Source organism: Pseudopodoces humilis, chromosome 5 (assembly GCF_049639895.1).
Source record: "Pseudopodoces humilis isolate 2021_Gansu_Grassland_sample_001 chromosome 5, ASM4963989v1, whole genome shotgun sequence".
NCBI lineage: Eukaryota > Metazoa > Chordata > Aves > Passeriformes > Paridae > Pseudopodoces > Pseudopodoces humilis.
In genome coordinates, this window is record NC_142204.1 from 58819838 (window position 1) to 58837319 (window position 17482).

At 38.3% G+C, this 17482-nt stretch overlaps 1 protein-coding gene across 2 annotated transcripts in view; it reads right to left on the reverse strand.

Annotated features, from left to right (window-relative positions):
• Nucleotides 1-17482, reverse strand: part of SLC2A13 (solute carrier family 2 member 13) — a 146482-nt gene that overhangs the window by 118004 nt on the left and 10996 nt on the right. The gene's annotated exons all lie outside the window — the stretch shown is intronic.

Genomic DNA, 17482 nt, shown 5'->3' on the forward strand with positions numbered 1-17482 from the left:
TTAGACTATGGGGATGATATCTGTGTATTATATCAAAGAATGGAGAGGTGGTTCATGGGTAATAAGAATGCACTGCATCTAGATGGAATAAGGGGTGGAGAATGTGCTAGTTTCAGCTGGGGTAGAGTTATTCTTCTTCATATCATCCAGTATGGGCTATATTTTGGATTTAAACTTAGGACTTTGTGTTTACAAAATTAACTCCATTCAAGGCAAAATCTGTACACAAATAGAATAAGCTGGACAAATTTTACTTTCAAAGTATGAAAACAATGGAAATGCTACTAAGGAACCCTAGAAGCATACCATAAGCAAATGGTTGCTAGCAGCTGTATTGGAATTTCAAGTTTTGATGCAATGATACAAAGAAAAACTTTCTTCAATTCACATTGCCTGTACACTGTACTTAAATAAAAGGATAGGTATAACTGTAATTTTGAAAGAAAGAGATGCTATGATCCAAGTAAGCACACATAAGTCAAAGTGACTAACTGAAGACATCAGGTGTTCACAAAACTTTAAAAATAATTTTAGCATGTTTTCCACAGATAAAAACAAAAACAAGGCCAAGCATTATTATTGTTATTGTTATTATTATTGTGTAGTTTCATTACTGTTGCAGAACAAATTGTTTATTGATTTAGTTTAAAAATATTCCATGTGCTATTTCAAGTACAGGTTGACTGGGCCCTGAGCGACCTGATCTAGTGGCCTCCCTGCCGACGCAGAGGGATTGGAACTAGATGATCTTTAAGATTCCTTCCAACCCAAGCCATTCTATTATTCAATGCAAAAAACTCTATCACCATAAGGAAACCAGGACTAATGCTGAACCACAACTGCTTTTTATTCTGTCTTAACACTGGTAGTATTTCCTACAACTATGTGATGAATCGTTTGTGCTGAAGACAGAAATGTACATAAGGAACATATACAAACTGTAAAAACAGAGTTCAACAGTGCATGAAGAGCACACCTAGGTGCAGCACATGCTTTGGTGGTCCAAATCCCTACTTCCTTACAAGAACCAATGCCACAGTGATCTCTTTTGTAGTTAAAACTGGAAGTACATTGGCAGCAGCCATCCAAAAACATATTTTGACTGAAGTCGGGTGAGATACAAATTGAGCACAGTGAGCCCAGCCAAGCACCATCTCACACAACACATCTTCCAGCCAGGGGCAGCTCCACCAGCCCCACACAGACAGCTCCACACCAGCACTGGCCAGTGCTACAGCCCCAACAAGAAGTGGGGCCACCTAAAAGTATGCACATGCTCCTGAAGCACAGCTATGGTTCCCTGCTTGTGTCACAGTAGAAGGGCTTCCTCATGGGATGGCAGAGGCTTCGGCTAGTGTCCCACTGCCTGGCTGATTCACCAAACTAAGAGCACAAAATCATCTTTAGCAACAAGGTTAGCCTGACAGGACTGCTGGGAGCCTCCAAAAGCTCAAGCAAGGAATACAGATTGTGTAATAATAAAATGGCATGAGAAGATCCTTTGTTGCGATAGGTAAACACTCACAGCAGCCACTCAGCATGATAACCCAGTTCCCAGCAGAGCCTCCCAGGACATGCCAATGCCTCTCTCTCTTACTGACTGAACAACTGGCACAGAATAAAAAACTCAAATAAAAATGTCAGGGGAAAGGAAAAAGATCATTAAAAATTCATTCAAGCAATTTTCAAAGCCAACCAGAATGCACCATGGAAAGAAGCATTCAAATAGCCCTTTGTGTATTTGACAAGAGAAGTAAATTTTCAAACCCAGCCCACCATTAGGGGTATTTCTCTCCCATATTTCACATCAGTATTTGAAATAATGATGATTAAAATGATGGAGACTGCACACATATAACAGAAAATCCTTTTTGGGAAAGCACAGGAGTGTGTCCACTTGCTGCAAACACAAGCCACTGAGGACCCACACGAGGCAGCGGCTGGGGCAGAGGGGCAGGGCCCTACAGCTGTGGCAGCCCTGGCCTACTGAGGCTGAGCCTTCCTGCTTCCCCTGTCATCCCTCTGCCTTGGGCATGTCACCTCTAATGCCCGTGCTTGTTCCCCCACTGCGCTGTGGCCATCTTCCCATAGGCTTCTTGGGACTGTATGTTAAGATGTATCTTTGACACACATAATCATGTAGTAAAGCTAATTTGAGAAGTAAAGATGGCAACATCTCTATGTGGTTTTTACTAGAAAGTAGTTAGGAAGATCTGCACAACCAAAAATAATACCTGCTTTGTAAAAAAAAACACTTTTTACTCCCTTTAAACTCTTAATGAAAACTGACTGTACACAGGACCTGCAGAGGAATCTTGTTCAAAGCAAGCCAGCCAAAAATGCTTCTTAGGCATCCAAAAAGCAGAGCCACACCATCATCCAGACCAGAAGCTCTCACTTATGTTCAGAGCACACCATCAGCCCTGAGACACTACTGGAACCACTGATAGCCACAGCTACAACACTTCCCTGTTATAGGTGAAACTAGAACCTGTTGCATAACATAGGGGTGGCATGAAAGCTAACGTGTTCACAAAAAGTCATGAACAAGCCACATCACGACAACAGATTTTGCAGCATTGTTTCTGCTGCATTCTTCTCACAAGTTGATGACTACAGAAACAAACAGAGAAAAGGAAGCTTGCACACCCCAACAATCCTGTCACAAGCTAGCCAGTGCTATTCAGCTAGCATTAATACAGTAGTTGAAATTATTTATTATTAAACCTGCATTAAATAGCACAAGATTTCTCAGGGAAACCTTAGGATTTAGAGTATTAGCTCAAAATCACATAGAATTGCTTAGATTGCCAGAAACATTTGAAGATCATCTAGTCTAACCGCTGTTCAAGCAGGGGCAGCTAGAGCAGGCTGCCCAGAACCATGATCAGTTAGGCCCTGACCATCTCAACATGTGGATCTCCAGCCAGAATGACTCAGTAATTCTGCAACTTCCATGGCAGCTTTCCTGCCCTGAGAAACGTGTTCACAATCTTGATGACTGAAACAGCCTTTCTGGATTTCTGTTTCAGACCTTACTTCCTCTATCATGTGTCCCAAAACCTACAGATTCAAAACATTTAAGCAAAAATCTCAATTCAGAAGACACATTTGTCACATATTTTCAATTACTGTTTTAATATCAAAACATATGCTTTGCTACTCTGAGTCTGAAAGAGTGCAGCAGGAGGTTTCAGGGAACAGGAGGAGGCAATTAGGAAAGCCTTCCCAGTTTATCTGACTGACATGCAGCAAGCACTCATACACAAAAGCAAAGTTCTTCTTGAAAAAAACCACTAGGAGTGAAAAAATGGCTATTCTGAAACCCATCAAAATACAAGAAAAAAATATGACTTTAAAGATTTAGATTAGATTAATCTAATCTAATTAGGTTTAGATTAGATTTAGATCTAATTTAGATTTAGATTCTCAAGTGTTATTTACATTTCTCATTTGCTTTTAGTTGCCTTAGAACACATCAATGTTCTCCAGACTTTCCTCCTCTGACTTCTATTTAAGACACACTAGAACACAGGAGAGTAAGTTCTTCTGAAAAGGCATAGACAGAAGCAATGCATTAAGCATTATTCAAGTATAAAATACATAACCAGTATTTATTATGTAATTATTTTAATAGCCTGATATTAAAGAAATTTGAAAACAAAGAAGAGCTTTCCAAATATAGCTGCAATGGAATCTTTCCTTAATCCTTCCTACGAGAATGCTTTCATTTACACTTAGATGACATTTTCTAATAAGCTCTCACTGTTAAACTGCTCACACCAAATAAAAGATTCTTGCTGCAGGCAAGTATATTACTACCTAACTAATAGAGCTGATAAGTGACAAGACATGAGAAAAAGAAAATGAAAACAATTAACTAGAAATCTGTCAGAGAAGGCTGAAGCTCTACATTGTGCACCACAGCTATGAAATATGAGAAAAGAGAGCAGGGAAGTCCAGTCTTTATCCACTTGAGTAACCAAAGCATGAACTTTCTGTTCTCATTAAAGGATAAAGCTTAGAAAAAACATAACAGAAAGTTCCTTAAATTTTGCCCAGAAGATGCATCTAATTAATATACGGGAAGCATCAGATGACACAATGGGCTGAAATCATCATATTAAATGTTTTTCCACTCCTAAAATCACTTAAGAGACTTATTACTAGGGCTCCTACAATAATCTACAGACATATCCATAGAAAGCAAAGACAAGACGGTATACAGCTCAATTTTAAGACAATCAATAGACCAGAGGTGTGAAAAGACATCTTAGAATCACTTATCATCCAGAAAGGTATTTCCAGTAAGAATATGTAAGCATCATAAAGAATTCATTAAAAAGTTCAGAAATCAAGTCAACAAACCTACTGGCAATAGAAATAAAAAGGCCAATGAAGGAGAGCTCCTATGATAATTAGAATTATATTTTAAGAAATGAAATTATGGTAGAAAACACAAGGACTACAAAAGGAATCCAAGTTATTGTTTGTAAAATACATTTGAGCATTAATGTTAAGGAGATGGAATAATTTTAAAGACTTCTTTTTTCAAAATCAGACAGATATAAATGTATCCTGTCCAGATCAGGACTTCCACCACAGCTCCTGTCATTTCTCCTGCCGATAGGAGGGAAGCTGCATCATAAAAACAACAGATGAGTAACAAAAGCTGGAGACAGGATATTGAGAGAAATGCACTTTTACTCCTGGCACAATGAAAGAGCTCCAAGGTAATAGGAATGTAAGTGTCAGTCTTTTCACTGGCATCAATAACCAATAACCAGTGTCAGGAGCATTAAAAAGACAGAGAAGGGATCCTGACAAACTGTTGTTGTTATTGCAACTCAATTAGTCTTCCATGCGCAGTAAGAAAAAGGACTGATGGTTAACTTCAAGTGCTGAGGAGGCACATCCAGGAACTGATGCCTCTTTATATCATGGTTCTGTCCCTCCTGTCCAGCTTGTGTGACCCTTTGCATGAAAACCAAGCAAACCAGGGAGTACAACCAGCTAGAAGGCCATCCACTTACGGATGTTGTACCACTTATCTCCTTTAAACAGTTTACAGTGACATCATAAGACTGTACCAGCACCCAGGCAGGACTAGTTATGACAATGGAGTAACCTGAACCACCAGGGGACTCCAGAGTGCCCAAGTGGAAACTAAAATTAAAATGTGAAATAATAAAAAAAGTGCAAAGAAATCTCTGATCCTATTTCAGAGCACAGCAACTTAGCAATTCATCTCTATTAACAACAAAGAACATACACAACTTATTACAAAAATCTGTGTTGTTAGGAGCTCCAAATGAACTGGCAGAAACTAAAAAATGTTCTTTAAGAACATCCTTCGCTAACACATAAAGCTGCACTGAGGTACTTAACCAAGGTAAAATATTACACATACCTTGCAAGAGCAAATTTTCATTAAAATGTTAAACTTTAATGCTGCTGACTTTCAAATTCACTTAATTAAGAAGCATCCCATAATAGTTTGTGTTATTGGTAAAGATTCCAAGCAGGAAGTGATTCCACAGACAGAGGATTTCTGGAGTAACCCTGATGAAGAAGCAAGTTTATGGCAAAGAGAATCAGGAATTAAATATTAGAGGAGGTTGCTATGCTACAAGAAAATTTGAATACAAAGTCAAGGTGAGCTTTTTGTGGGGGTGTGAGGGGAGTATAAGTAAACAGCAAATTCCTATGGTGACAAGGGGAAACTTGCCAACCCACAGCTGAGCTAATGTTTTCTCACAGCCAACTTTGCAGGAAACCTGGTAAACTTCCTACATCTTGGAGACTTGACATGCAATCTAAATTTAGTGCCTTGGAAATATGATTGACCCCCAGAAGTACGTCACATTATATAGACAACGAGACTTTCATCAAGTATTTTCTTTCAGTTGTGTTTCCACAAAATTATACTTTAAGGTTTTGGTTTACTCTGGCAAAACCAGCTTTCTTGCCAACTGATAATTTTAGAACATTGCTCACATTTGAGTAGCAAAACTCAGGAGGACAGGGGCAACATGTCAGGTTAACTCCTTGAAAGAACTGAAAAGTTCTACAGTAACTACATAATCTTTACCATCAAAGAAGAATTGATTTAAATAGTTTGTGGAGAAAAGTAATCCATTACTAACAAAAAGGGATACATTATAACTGCAAAGGATACTTGTTTTAAAAGACCATTAGTTTTCACAAACACATGCAGGAGCTGTCAACAATCAGCCACCTCCTATTCATCAGACAACTCCACAACATATTACAATTATATTGCTCAGCCTAATCAGAAATTAAACCTTTTTATAGTCTCATAGAATCCTTTTGTGCTGTTACAGTTAACACTTCAGCTTTCAGTAATGACAGTCAACCGAAGGGGATAACAGAGCCTTATTAAACACGCTAATAGGAAATACTTGAGAAAGCAGTGTATTTGAATGCTGTTCTAGTACACTAAGCATTTCCCTAGCAGATAAAGCTAAAATATTCATTCCACAGCTTGTATTTGAGTATGAATATCACTGAAAGCTCAAGTCCCCTCTAATATCTAGGCTTCCCACCCACTGCACATACATAGTAAAGGCATTATCAGCAGTTTGTAACTGCTTAATGAAAGTTATTTCAAGGATAATTTGCAGCACACTTCCCCACTTAGTATCTCCCCTACGTCAGATTAGTAGAAGTCAATTTCTTAGCTGTGGCACAACTGTGCACTGAAATGCACAAGGGCAGAGGGACAAACCAGCAGCACTAAAACCACATGAGAATATAGATCACAGTAATGGACAGACTTAGCTGCATCTCTTCTGGGATGGAGGTCCAACATCAGCGGCCTTCATTTAAGTCTGGTATTTTAACACTAATTTACTGAATTGTAGAGAGCTGGTTCATCATAACTAAAGAACCCATACTGCTGAACATCTAATAGACAAAGTAATTCCAAACCTTTATGTCCCTAACTAGCCACCAACCCAAATCCATGTGACCAACATTGTAATTATAATCAAAACCCAATGCTACTATGTGGCATGCAGCTGTGAAGGAAGCAAGGACCACAGCAATATGAAGAAATGCAAATGAAGCTCCTCACTAGTTGATATTGTCTCAGATTTATAGAACAATCATATATTGATGAGCCATATTTATAGAACAATCATATATTAATTTTCTGACAACCACAAGAAGGCTTTTTCACTGTTGTGTGTTATCAGCATGGATCAAAACCACAAAATCCTTCCTCACTTAAGAAAACCTCAAATCGCGTCCAGTACGAGCAACCACAACTGTCATACCATAAATGCAATGCCCCAAGAAGATAGCATTAGCCTTCCACAAGTTTCAAGCTCTCCCATGTTCAAAAGATACAGAAATAAATCCAGGTCATAACAAAATTAACATGCCAACACAGAATAAAATTCTCCATAATTATGCTCCATGCCTTTCTCTGGCATCTCCAGGACAGTATCTCAGAAGAACAGCCTAGGGTAATCATATGTAGTGAAGAGACATAAATATTCAACAAAGCATAATCAAGGAGGAACTATTTATCATAGTACTGATTTTCCTACACTGAAATTCTTTAAGTCAAGGAATATTTTTAATCTGGAAACTGGGAGTTATGAAATGGAAAAAAGTGAGTCATGACACTTGAGGGAAGACAGACAAGAACCACCTACAGGCTACAGTGTGAAAGTTTATTAAAATAAAGCTTAGTTTACTCACTTTTTTAAAAGAAAACAGCGTAGGAGTTATAAAAAGAATGTAGTAGATTTTAATAACAGGCAGTAATTCAAAAAATACTGAGGATGTTCTATGATTCCAAGTGTTAGAACCACTTCATCTCTGGGGTCCTATTCAACTCAACGTTAGCACTATCTATGGAATAGATATATTCCATATCTATCTATAGCTCTTTTTGGGAAGAAACCATTCTTAAAACAAGTAACTTTTTCTATTCCAATTTATTTTGAGATTATTCAAGATTATAATAATAAAAATAAAAACATGTTAAGAGGAAATTTATCCTGAATGACAAAATGAGAAAGAGAGAGTGGGATTTAACTAACCAGAGGCAAAATAATATAATTATCCAGAAAATGTGTAGCAAAATCTTTACAACTGTCCTATAACCACACTTAACACCACAGATGTCAGTTTACACTTCCCAGAAACCTGGAATTAGTTACCTGTGTTCACTCATTCTTTATGGCTACCATCTGTTCCTAGTAATCCAAGCTGTGAAACTCCCAGCCAGAGCCCACCCAGCTGCCTGAGTTCCTGAGTATCCCACTGAGAATGCCATACTGGGAATCTGGGCCTATAGCTCATATCTGTAAGATCTCATTTCAGAAAGCTACAAGAAATCATGAAGAAGTGCATTTTTGAATAATTACAGCAATACTAGAATACCAGAAGTGAGTAAAAGCTACTAAAAGCAACTAGGAAAAAAGTTCTAATTTGTTCTGTTTCTGAATTAATTTTGATCAAGAACTATTTGCAAAAATCTGTAACTGCATTGTAAGATTCAGACCTTTCAACTGTGAAAGAGTAAAGCAGCCTAGATATTTATACCACTCAACACTTATTTTTACCACATTGCAAAAATTTCTCACTTCAGAAAATATGAGTATTTTTTTATTTTCACTTGAAAATTATGAATAGAATATAGTAGTTTTCTTTATGACAGCTTGTTTAAACACGTAAGTCAAACACTACTCAATCTACTTCAAGAGTGGTTTCAGTTTAAATAAATACTAATTGAGATAAGCAGCACTTTTCTGCAGACATTCTTTAGCACCAGCAGATTGCACTGTATGTGCTGCTCACACCTAGGAAGAACTGGCAGCTGAAGATGGTCAGGTCCTGAGGCAGCCCCAGCCACAGGTAAGAAGTTGCTTTCCCATCCAGCAAGGCAGGGGGGATCTGGAAGAGCATCCACATCTCAGCTCCCTCACTGGCCGTTTGAGGTTTTTGATCTGCTGGCTGGCATGGAATTGCACTGTGGCACAGATCACCACAAGCACTACCTGAGAGGCTGGGGGTGCCAATCTGGCTCTTTTGCTGACTTAGCCATACAAACTGCAATTTCCAGCAGAGAAGTAGGGTTTTATAATGACCCAGAAAGATTCATCAGGGCTCATCCGCATAGCCATTCATTTATGCCAGGAAGTCAGCATTTTAAACACAATCCTTCCATGGTTGAAAAAAAGCAATCCCACATCAAAAACTCCAGAACAATGCTTGAATGCTTCAAGGATTAGCATGTATTTTCTGTGCAGAGAAATTTTCTTTTTGGAAGACAAGGGCAAAAATTTGAAAGCTATACAGAAAATGTCCAACGTTACACTTTTGCTTATATACATTTTTTCCCTAATTCTACTAGAGTGATGCTTTACCCAACTTATAAGAATTCTAAGGAAAGTGATATCTGTGCAACCATAAACAAGCTTTAGAAGCTGAACTACAATTGAGCCAAAAGCATGCCTTCAGGTTATACCTGAAAGCTATAGTTATACTCTTCAACTGAGACCTAAATTGTTTTTCACAGGGCCACTTTCTACAAGTGCAGCCATCACAACAGTGAAACTGGTTAACTTCTCTGTAAATTGCTTTAGGTTTCACTGGGTTAAAAGTCTAGCAACTGTCTCCAAACATGAAGCTTCAGATGAAGATGAGCAGAAAAACACATTTTCTTGCCTACCACTTTCAATTAATTAAAAGAAAAATGAAAATTAGAACACTAAACTCAGTGTTATAGCGAAAAAACTAACATTTTAGAGAAAAAGTAACATTGAATGATTTCATTTCCTATTCAGAAAAGCCATTCAAAAAAACACTGTCTGTCTAATGTACATTTCCAGTAATTTTGTGACTGCCATGGGTAAATACATTGCAAACATCAACACACAGAACTGTATTTTTATAGGAATTGCTACATTTATCCACTTGTGCAGAAAACAGCATGACTGGTAGGAATACAGGTACCAGTTATATGGTTTTATAACTATTACTCTAAAAAACAAAAGCCTTGTAAGCCTTTTACAGCCTAAGGCTTGATTTTAAAAACTAAGTTTCGATTATGCCTTTATAATGCAAGTAGCACTCATGACAGTAATGTAAGTATAACTACAGTTATAATGAAAATACAGGAATCACAGCAATTGCTCAGTTTCTACACTAGCAGATTTGTATACAACCAAGCTTGTGTCCACAAACACAAGTGATCCACATAGAGATAACAAAACATATTTCTGATCATATGGGAAAATATTTGCAGTACTGGAGGGTGGGGGGTGGTAGAAATTCGTACAGTGCTTCTTCCTCAAGGTACCTTCTGCAGCATGCACATTTTGCATGCTAAGGAGAGTAAAGCCTTTCCCAGTGCACAAGGGTTAAGTCAAGCAGTGCTGCACACTTCTTTGCTTTAAGAGAAGCAGCTCAGCTTAAATAGCTCGCTGTCACATGTCCTTCTCCTCATGATCTGGAGTTTCCCTGCTACCAATTCAATAACAGCTCCTCAGTGCAACGCAACTGTAATAGAAAAACATCCTATGGAGGAATCTCAAGTAAAGATCTCTCAAGAAAGTGGTAGTACTATTAAGCCAAGGATCTTGCATCATAGTGCCCTGAGCAGAAGGATAAGCCAATTCTGAATTTCTTCATGTCACACAGGTTTATACAGAGAAATGACTTGTGACCACTTTCCTGGACTATCACAACTGCAGCACTCATGGTGCAATACTCAAGGTATCAGGGATACGAAGTTACTTCACTTTTGATATGTATTTACTTCCACCAATGGCTTATACTGACAAAAAAAAATGAAGCTACGAGAGAAGAATGAAGCTGCTGCACTTGAGGGGGGGAAAAAAAGCAAGACAGTAGTGTCAAGTGCTAAAAGGAAAAAAAGGAACAGATCAACTACTCCATTACCAACATCTAAGGGACAAAAAAGCTGAGGAAGCCTCAGCCAACCTGGATGGATGCTGCAGGTAGAAAGAAATTACTGCTAAATTTTGTCAGGAAAATGGACTGCCAAAGAGCTTTCTGGGAAATGTTGCTCCCATGACTTTCAATTTTTGACAACTTGCAGTTCTCTAGATGCATTGTGATGGACAGCCATTTTCCAAATAACATGTAATTCTGGTAACAGCTGCTTTACTTCAGCATTTACTTCACACTTTGTTAGGTCCCTCCTCAGAGCACCCAGCACAACACCCCTGAGGTCCCGCTGCAGAGCGGCTCTTTTCTGCCCTATTTTCATTCTCCAGGCATATTAGCAGGGGAGCATTCAGGCAGAACTCCAGGTCAGACTACAGAGAAAGCTGGGAAAACACTGCATTGTTCTTGGTAAATCTCATTAAGTGATACAAGACTTTGATAACTCTAGATAACCTAAAGATTAAGAGGAAATAAAGATGAGTATCTGAAGTGCCATCCTGAAACTCAGGGCACTGCACTGACTCTATCTGTCAGTCGGCTGTGTTGCCCCTGTACAGTGAGAGAATAGTGAAAATGAGAAATTTTAAGAAAAATTAGGAGTTTCAATTTAAAAAAGTGTATCTGACAGTCCCATTCCAATTAACACAGATACAGCAAGTATCTCTAAGATAAAATCTGCTTTGCCTGTTATTTGCACTACACAAGTTACAATAAATCAGTGTAAGCTGTCAGATACCAAGCTGGTCAATGAAATACTCCACTGCTTCTGTTTGCTGTCTGCCAGTCTCTAAGTGACCCAGTTTTTTTGTGCTTGAGGTACAGCTACTAGAGAGTAGTAAATTTTAACTCCTTCATAACCTGCTCCCACTTAGAAGTGGAATCCATCCTTAAAACAGAAAAGTTTATAGTTAAAAAAGAAGCCACATTCTCCTTTGAAGTGACAAGACATTGACTGTCATTTAAGGATCAAGCTTTAAATGACAAGCGCAAGCTACAAGTGAGAAAAAAAACTAAATCCAGGATCTCTCTGGAAAATAAACTTTGCAAGCCCTGTGATTACACAGAAAGATTACACTTTCACAGAGAAAAAATTTTGAAGAAATTTCCATATTGATGATAGCTGAAAAGTCTTAGACCAGAGCAGAGAAGGATGTCTGAATCCTCACAGGACTCTTTCCAAAGAAACTCTATCAAGTAATTACTATCTCTCATCTTGATTTTACCTACATCACATTTCACCTGATCTTTTAATTAAGTTTTCAAAAAGCAAGATTTAATTGAAACATCAATTATGGTAAAACCTGGCTACATATAGTTGAATTTTCACTCAAAAGTAAAAATTATTTTATTTACATTTTAGAACATTTTTGGCCTACTTACTCTTTCTTATTTCCCAAAAGAAAAGGTAGGAACTGCTGACAATACTGCAGAAGACCAATATCAGTAAACAAAATTAATTACCCACTGGGGAAGAATCATTAAACTGAGCATTAATAAAGTAACTGTGAGTAGGAATGGAACCAGTTGTGATAGCTTCTAGTAAAGCACTAAGCACTTAAAATGAAGCATGAAACAGCTCATAGGTGACTGGATCTCTGAATTAGTCACTACCAACTCCTACCTGCCCAGTTAGTATTATTTATACTTGCATACAGAAAGGAAATAATAAAACCACAGTATTTTCCCCATAAAATTTTACTATCCATTGCAAAGCACACATGTTGATGACAGGCTTTTGTCAATGAGACTGGGAAGAAGACACTACTCTAGTAGAATGCTACTCTTCCTGTTACCAAAGATCACCTCCTTAATAACAGAATCCTCATCCCTAATACCTGTAACCTACTGCAAAAATGTAACAGCTAGAAAAGCTCCTCATGGACTGTGTTTCCAATGCAGTGTGTGCTTTCAATACTTTAAATGTCTACTGCTCATCATCTTGATGATACCTTTTGAATACTGTCAAGTTCACATTCACCTGCTCATTCTGAGTTTACAGTGTTTTCCTTTCTTAGTTTAAAGGGCTTTTTAACTGCTAATATGTACAATATATACAAAAACTTGAGCAGTGTTTCAATATACCATATTAAAAAACTCAAGCTTAGGAATGATTTACCAAAAGCATTTAGTGGCAGTCCTTTAATGACTCTTGCGCCATTTGCTCATAAGGCACAGAATAGGCTTGTGGGAGAAACTGAAAAACAAGCATGGTCAGTGATACAGCATGCCAGAGTACATTCTGGAAGTTAAGTCTACATTACTTCACTGAGATACATTTTAGAATGCTTTTTAGAGGTGGCCTGATTTTTGGCAATCTTTTTCTTCTCAATGACAAGTATGTGCCAATTTGTATATATGTACCTGTGAATGCACAGTTTGCACTTCCAGTCAAGTAGAATTGCCTACAGTTACAAAATCATGTAATAATTAAATCATAAAATTTAAAATTCATTAAATAGCAATTAATTATTTTTTTATAAATAATTTACCTGCATTTCACTAAGACTAAATGTCAGGCAGTACTGAGACCAGACTTCTCTGAGAAGTACCACCAACAGTATTGCCTGTCTACAGACCAAATACACACCAAGGAGGGACAGAGAAGAGATTTGACTATAGAGGAAATTACCTGAGAAATTGAAAATCACACTATAATGTCCATTAACAGAAATTGCAGTGTTGAACAGGTTATGACTGATAGAAAAAAATATTACTATTTGTTTTTTAAGTAAGTCCAATAATACTTTTGAGAATGCAAACATCCACCTTACAGAAAGAAAAATGGAGGCATAAGGCACCACATTCACTTGATGATCCAAATGCCAGAAAGCAACAAATCCAAGAATTACAGATTAGTCTTACATTTATTCAGCAAAAGACTGCATCAGACACTTGGGGATTCATTGTGCAAGTCACGTCTTTCAACAGCACAAGAGACATTTTCTTATTTGTAGGTTCACAGAATGGTTTTGGCTGGAGAAGACCTTAAAGATTATCTAATTCCCACTGGCCCACCACAGGATGGGCAGGGACACTGTCCACTAGAACAAGTTACTCAAAGCCCCTTCCAGGGTGGATCCACAATTTCTCTGGGCAATCTGTTCCAATGCCTCAGCACCCTCACTGCAGTACATCAAGTGAGTGACAAAGTAAAACAACCACATGCATATATTTAACTTATTCAAACGTAAGACTGTAATTCAGGCTTATACATTACACAAAAAACTTCATGTTATGGCAAGATGAGTTTGAGGCTTTGTGTCTGTTGCTCTTTGTATCAGCACATCTTTTTTTTTTTTCCTTGCAATAGCGTTCTAGCTATGATTGCTTCTACAGCAAGCAAGTAAACGGAATGGGCTCCAAGTTGTAGTACAGGCAACCTCATCTGGTACATGCAAGGGCAAAATTTACTGTGACTTAGAAAACTAATGGCTACAGGCCCTGTAACAAAACAAATTTCCAGAGTACAAAACACACAGAGCAAGGGTGAAAGTGAAATGTAGCAGACCAGACACTTCTTGGCATATTACTGCTTCAGGGATGTACTTTAGTGGTTGATAATGCTGACAAATAGAAATACAAACCAAAGAACACTCAGAACAACTGTGAAAAAGAGACAGAGTAAAGCAAACACTTCTCAATCTATTATTGCTTTAGGGATACACGTATTTTAGTGCTGATAATGCAGGACAAATAGAAATCCAATGAAAGAGCCATACATTGCTTCTGGATGATTCAGCTACATTGGGAACATATTTGTGTGAGACTGAGAAGCACACACACACGCATGCACAACAAGTTGAATCATTTGCTTCAAGCAAGAAACAGAGCATTGCTGTAAGCAAAATACCACAGAAGATGAATAGCAAGATGAATAGCACTTACACATGTAGTATTTATTTGTTATCTTCAAACATCAGTTTAAAAGTCTTAGAAACTTCCCTAGAAAATCTGCCTAAAGCTATACTTTTCAGTTGTAGCTCAGAATGACATGCACACCTATCTTACAGACCTGATTTTATATGAACCTACAATTACTTGAATAGATTAGTATCTCCTGTAAAGTACTGTAATAATTTGTAGTTTATCAAGATCATGAGATAAAGAAATCAGTTTTGCTGGGAGTATGCCAAGTCAAGCCTCTTGAAGTTCTTCCTCTTGCTCCCTGCCACAGCACAGGTGAAACTAGTTATCCTGTGCAGGTGTTAAAACATACAAATTCATATTATCTAAGTGAAGAAACCCATCCCTATTTGATAAAAATTTAATAAAAAATAAAGGACTGAGACAAGAACTATATATCCACACTTGATAAAAAAAAATCTTAAAATATGCAGAAAGAATGGCCCCATACCCCAAAGCCATTCTTCATATCTTATCCTGACCTCCAGAGCACAGTTGCAAAATCTGTTTCAAATACACTAATCCCAAAAATCTGTACGCTTGGTTTACAGTATCCTCTTGCGTAACCATCTTCAAATAGTGCTTCTTTAGCACTCACACTTCCAGTTCTTCGTCTGTGCACCAGTGCAAGGACTGATTCCCCTACATCCCAGTCCAAATGAAATTCCCTGGAGAAATTTGGGGGTAAGAAGCTATTGCAGCTAGAAGAACTGAAAAACTGACTTCAGTTTGACTGCATCATAGTTCCTAGGAAGTCCCCATCACACTTAACACACAAGCACAGTTCCATTCTGTGTATCCCACAGAGTCTCCAGGAAGAAAAGCAGAATGAACACCAAAGCTTGAGACAGCAGGCTAACAGGCAGCCCAGGCTCACCCTCATCCAACCAGCACAGTGCCATAGAGACTGATGCCTCAACAACCCATCTGAAACAGTCACACACAAATCCATACTCTGGGGTCAAAGATACAAGGGAGCATATAACCATCAGCAGAGGCTCTCTTAAGTCAGCCAGAAACATGTTAAGATTCTACACAAGGAACACCAGAAAACATGTACACAGTCCCTTAGAAATTTCACCACTAACGGAGAATTAGCTTCTGAACAGATTAAACACAATTGTTCTAAACAGGTGACTCAGATCTTGCTAAAGATCCAACTGGTATTACAGAGACAGGACTGCTGGTTTTGAGCTATGAGGAGAAGCCTTCTCTGCAGTCCTGTGTAACAAGCTTGGAGTACTGTTTCCTCCTGTGCAAGGAAACACTCCACATCTAAGAGGCTAATGATGAATAGCTCAGATAGTACATGGGTGTCAGGCAAAGCAATTAACTTTGAATCAGGGAGAGGTCTGTAGACTGATAAAACAGACAGTTTTTGAATAAAGGGAATGAGTAGGTGGGGACAGAGTAGGCACAATCAAAGCAAAAACACAAACAGTATGTCTTCTTAAAGTCCCCATCAGAGACACAACAGAAACAACAAAACATGACCTAAAAAATATGCCATGAAACTCCAGCTTTTTCAGAAGGACACAGGCTGTTGAACATGATAATATTTTGTGTACCCCAGCTAGAAAACCTGCAGACTGGGATCAGGAGCAGAGTGAAGCCCTAAACCTGCAGGACAGCAAGATGCACAGAGGAAATCACACAGACCACACAGACGCAAACAAATATTGTGCCCTACACAATGTTAGATTTCATGAGAAATAGTATCTTCTCATCCAAATTGTCAAAGAACTTAGTAAAGTAAAATTCCCACTCAGTAAAAGGGAAGTTAACATTTGTGCAATGCTCTACTCAGTGTGTGCCCACGTTTCTGCTAAATGCACAGATGATTTTTTCCAACACACCAGTCAATCATTACAAGAGGAAGGATCTGTGCTTTCTCTTCCTACCCAAGAACAACACACAGCACAAAACCAGACACAAGTACTAGCTCAAAATATTGTCACGGTGATTGAATTTTTGGGCTAAAACATCATTAATGCCTATGTGCAACATTTAGCCTTATCTACCTCTATTTTCAGCATCCTAAAATTGCCCAGGTGGCTTTGGATTTCATTTGTACCAAGCTGTTCCAATGTGAATTGGACTGGTGAGGTCAGCAGCACCTATGATTAATGCAGGAACAGGGAGTCTACCAGGCAAAAGACTTAGCTGAACTCCATAGTGAATAAAACCAGACTTACCTTTTCCCCTCAGGCAGATTCCCCATTCCTGTGCTGACATAGCTACTACTGACCTCAACAGTCCAATAATCAAGGACCTGTGAACAAACAAAAAAGGTCACTTGTATGCAAACACCTGCTGAAGTGCATGCTTAAATACACACTGCTTTGGACTTAGTCACTACTTCCTCCATGCTCAGTAGTTCATCCATTACCACACTGACTTCCTCAGATGTTAGACTCTCCACACTCTCCATCAGAGCTCCAGCCAACAATCCTAAAAAAATTTTAACTAACCAAATCAGAGAGCAAGTACTCAGTGGAGGGTCCCTATGATTTTTATCTCCTTAACCTCATAAACAAATCTTCCTAGGTAGGCAGCTACAAGCAGAAAAGGAAGTTCAGAATAACAGGTAGAGCAGGTCTTCATACAACAAGGAACAGCAAATAAAGCACAC